Genomic DNA, 5035 nt, shown 5'->3' on the forward strand with positions numbered 1-5035 from the left:
AAGGAAGGAAGGAAGGAAGGAAGGAAGGAAGGAAGGAAGGAAGGAAGGAAGGAAAGAAAGAAGGAAAGAAAGAAAGAAAGAAGGAAGGAAAGAAGGAAAGAAAGAAAGGAAGGAAGGAAGAAAGAAATCGACTCAGGTTGTACTACTGTGGGGTAAAACCCAGCCAGGGCCCAGAAGGCCCCAAGAAGAAAACTTGGTTTTGAAGTCGGCTAGGGAGACTCATCTGACTTAACAGATCACTAAGGGCAACCCCCCAATAAAAGGAGGACAGACGGAGCCAGATCTCTGGGCCACATCCTGGAGGGCAAACTCTTCTTAGGGAGAGCCAAGGCCTGCCTCTCCCTGTAGCCCTCCCTCATTCAATCATAGAGCACCTGCTATGAGCTGGGTCCTGGGCTGGGCGCCAAAAATGGTGGTGAACAAGACAGAGACAGACAGAGCCCTCACGGGCTCACGGGCAGTTGGGGCAGAGGCGGAGCAGGTGTTGTTGACGTGAACAAGTCAGGCTGCCGGGTAAACGACGGGGCACCCAGCTAAATGTGAACTTTAGATAATGATGAGTCATTTTTTATACCCTGTGCAACGTTTTGTAAAACTTATTCATTGCTTATGTGACATTCGACTATAGCTGGGTGTCTTGTGTTTTTACTTGCCGATGTAAGATATTTTCAGCCAGTGACAAAAACTAGCCGGGGAAAGTAAGCTAGTCCAGAGAGCGAGGGGGGTGCCTTGGCCTGGGCGGTCAGGACAAGACCTGGTGAGAAGACCCCACCCCATATTCCGCCTCTGCTCTCCCCCCACAATCCTGGTTTCTTCACCTCATCTTCGTTTCTTAAAAACCTTAGTACTGGGGAACCAGCAGTTAGCGTAATGGCTATGTCGCTGGACTCCCACGTAGTCGACCGCAGTTCGCGTCTCGGACCCGGTGGCTTGAATCTCACGCCGGGCGCCTGTGCGTGCGTGCCCAAGATCCCGAGAGGAGAATGGAGGAGAAGGGATTGCGGTGTGACCATCCCCCCGGGGGGTGATTTCTCGCTTTCTGTCTCTATGTCTCTGTCTGTCTGGCGAGCGCACACGCCCTATAGCAAAAACCTCTCCAAAAAAAAAAAAACCTTAGAACTGATGGGACCAGCAGTTAGCGTAATGGCTATGTCGCTGGACTCCCATGTAGCCGACCGTGGTTTGCGTCCCGGACCCAGTGGCTTAAAACTCACGCTGTGCGCGTGTGCGTGTATGCCCAAGATCCCGAGAGGAGAATGGAGGAGAAGGGATTGTGGCGTGGCCACCTCCCCAGGGGGTTATTTCTCGCTTTCTGTCTCTCTGTCTCTCTGTCTCTGTCTGTCTGGCAAGTGCACACACCCTATGGCAAAAACCTATCCAAAGGAAAAAAAAAAAAAAAAAAAAGAACTGTCCCCAGGAGCCAACAGAGCCAGGGAGAGTCAACCAGGAGTCGTTTAAATGTCGGTAACAGGAAGGCCCTAACAGATAGGAAGTCTCAGAATAGAGTCGGGCAGTCAGAGCCCACTGGGTGGGTCCCAGTGAGTAGAGGTATAGCCCAATCTGACTTCACAAAGAGAGTATGCATAGGGTGGACCCAGAAGACATGGGCTGTGGAACCCCCTGTGTAGGGTTGGGAATCCCAACTGCGTAGGTCACATTCCCTCAGGGGCTCAGGCAAACCAAAGTCAACCCAAAGTCTCTGTGGGCAGTTAGGGTTCCTCCAGCAGAGGAGAGCCCCCTGAATGGCCTGGAGAGATAATCCCCAAATTCACTTGGGGTGACACCATCATTGCCTTAGTGGGTGCTGCTGACTATTCCAAACATTTCAGGGGCCCCCCAAATCTGGGGGGGCCTACCCACAAGGTGTACCAATTTCAAAGAACACCCTCAAAGGTCCAGCAGAGAAAGACATGAGTTTTCTTACCAGGAAAGCTCCACTGAGGCAGGCAGAGAGTGGTCCATGCTGTCAGAAATACAGGCTCAGGTTATAATCGCCAAGAACAAAGCGTGCGTAAATTGGGGCCAGCATGTGGTACGGTGGTTCAGGCACTGGACTCCCACGTGGCCGACTGCGGTTTGAGTCCTGGACCTGGAGGCTTGCTTTCTCGCTTTCCTTCTCTCTCTCGCTCTCTGATCAAATTAAAATAAATAAAAACAATAAAGTTCAACAAAATAATTCTTTTTAAAAAAAGCGTGCATAAATCAAGTAAAGACAAACGTATCGGGGCTCCAATACCCAATCCGCTTAGCAACGAGCAGAACCTGCAGGTGTGTCTGGGGTTAGCGCCTCTAGTCCTGCGATGTCGATTGCGGAGAGGTGTGTATACGTCCTCCCAGGAGGAGGGTCACAAGCGGCAGACCTCCAGAAGCGCTCTGGCCATGGGAACTGCTCCAGTTCCATGAGAAAGGGAGCAGTCACAAGGGACTGCGAGGCCCAGCCGGGCCAGCAGCCGGATCTCAGGGCGAAGGGGGGGGGAAGGAGAGCACAGTGTAGCCGCTCACCCTCGGCGGGCCCACACTTCTCCTTTTCCTTTTTAGGTTTTTGCCATAAGGAATGTGCACTCACTGGAGAGGGACAGAGACCGTGAGAGAGAGAGTATGAAGTCACCCCCCAAGGGACACAGTCACACCACAATTCCTTCCCCTCCTTCCTCCTACTGGGATTTTAAGCACTCACACACGTGCACCCGGCATGATTTTCAAGCCACCAGGTCTAGGAATTGAACCACAGTCAGCCATGTCGGAGTCCAGCAACCTAACCACCATGCCACCTGCTGGCCCTGGGCCCACATCTTTTAAGTATGATAAGAATTAAATTTAAGGGACCGGCAGTTGGCGTAATGGCTATGTCATTGAACTCCCATGTAGTCGAGCGCAGTTCGAGTCCCAGATCTGGAGGCTTAAACTCACGCCGGGCGCGTGTGCGTACGTGCCCAAGATCCCAAGAGGAGAATGGAGGAGAAGAGATTGCGGCGTGACCATCCCCCCTGGGGGATGATTTCTCACTTTCTGTCTGTCTCTCTGTCTTTCTGGCAAGCACACACGCCCTGTAGCAAAAAACTCTCCCCCCCAAAAAAAGTAACAGTAATAGTAGTTGTAGAAAAGGGGCTGGCAGGTGGTGTGGTGGTTAAGAGTGCTGGATTCCCACCTGGCTAACAATGGTTCAAATCCCTGACCTGGTAGCTTGCTTTCTCCCTTTCCCTCTCTCTCTGTCTCTCTCTGATCAAACTAAAAACTAATAATAAATAAATAAAATTAAAAACAATTCTTTTAAAAAAATGCTTCAGACAAACATGTAGTAGTTACGTGTTTGTGTTAAGAAATTAAATGGGTGCAAATTGAGAACTTTTAAGTATTTTTTTAAAAGAGGTTTCTGCCTTGGGGGCCTGCACTCACCAGAGAGAGAGACAGAGACAGTGAGGGAGTGGGGACCAGCAGGTAACATGGTGGCTAAGGTGCTGGACACTCCCACATGGCCAACCATGGTTCAAATCCCAGACCTAGTGGCTTGCTTTCTCGCTTTCTCTGTCCATCTGTCTGTCTGTCTGCCTCTCTATGGTCAAAGTAAAATAAATAAATGAATATTTTTTAAAAAGAGAGAGAGAGGGATAAAGTGGGAAATCACCCCCCCAAGTGATGGCCACACCACAATTCCCTTTCTTCTATCCTCCTCCCGGAATCTTGGGCACACACACACACGCGCCTGGCGTGATTTTCAAGCCACCACGTCCAGGACTCAAACCACACTGAGTCATGCTGATGGGAGTCCAGCAACGTAACTGCCACGCCATCTGCTGGCCCCAATATTTTTATTATTTAAAAGAGGCTTCTTATGAACGCTTAAACTGCTCTGGGTTCCTTTTGTTAGTGGTGCCCCCTGCTGGAAGCTGGGCATATGACAGGGAGGCTCAGAAAGGAGCTCTCCTGAACCGTTTCCCAGGGGAGGAAAAGAAAGGGCTCCCCCCACAGGGCAAGCCCTGGGCCTGGCGGCTTGCTTTCACACTTTCTTCTCTCTCTCTCACTCCATCCCTCTCTGGTCAAATTAAAACAAATACATAAATAAATCTTAAAACAATCGAAATCATTCTCGGGAACCAGCAGTTAGCGTAATGGCTATGTCGCTGGACTCCCATGGACTCCCACGTAGTCGACCATGGTTCGAGTCCCGGACCCGGTGGCTTAAAACTCACGCCAGGCGCGTGTGCGTGCGTGCCCAAGATCCCGAGAGGAGAATGGAGGAGAAGGGATTGCCGCGTGACCATCCCCCCTGGGGGGTGATTTCTCGCTTTCTGTTTCTATGTCTCTCTCTGTCTGTCTGGCGAGTGCACGCGCCCTACAGTGAAAATCTCTCCAAAAAAAAAAAAAACAATCGAAATCATTCTTTAAAAAAAAGGCCCCCTCACTGCAAGATTCCTAGCTCTCGCCCCAGAAAGTTCAGTAACCTCCACTTCACCTCGCAATAAGGTCAGTCCTGCTGTCCCGTCAGGCCCTCACCACTGTCACCCTCCCACCACACCCACAGCCCGGGAGACCCTCTCTCCTGGGCTCCTCCCACTCGGGGACCAAGCAGAGTGCTCCCTGGCCTGGCACTCAAGGCCTTCATGGCTTAGCGGCAGACTTTTCTTGGCCTTGCCCCGAAACTATCTCCCTCACTTGGCGGTGCCCCACCTCCTGCCAGCGTGTCCTTTTCCCACGCTGCTTGTCAGACTCTCACCCATCCTTCAAAGGTGAGCTCAAAGGCCACTTCTGCCATGAAGCCTTCCCTTTCACTCTAGCTAGAGCTGGTGCTTCCTTCCCCTGCTGAAGCAGAAGCTGTGCATGCCAAGCCAACCCCAGTAGCATCTGCACCTCTTCACCTGAAGGCTTTTTTTTTTTTTTTTGAGAAATTTCTGCTATAGGGGATGTGCACTCACCCGAGAGGCAGAAAATGAGAAAACAGCCCCCAGGGGGATGGCCATGGCACAATCCCTTTTTGCAATTTTGGGCACACACGCACACATGCCCGGCGTGAGATTTAAGCCACCCGGTCCGGGAC

This window comes from Tupaia chinensis, unplaced genomic scaffold (genome assembly GCF_000334495.1).
Source record: "Tupaia chinensis unplaced genomic scaffold, TupChi_1.0 Scaffold000146_1, whole genome shotgun sequence".
In the NCBI taxonomy this organism is placed as follows: domain Eukaryota; kingdom Metazoa; phylum Chordata; class Mammalia; order Scandentia; family Tupaiidae; genus Tupaia; species Tupaia belangeri.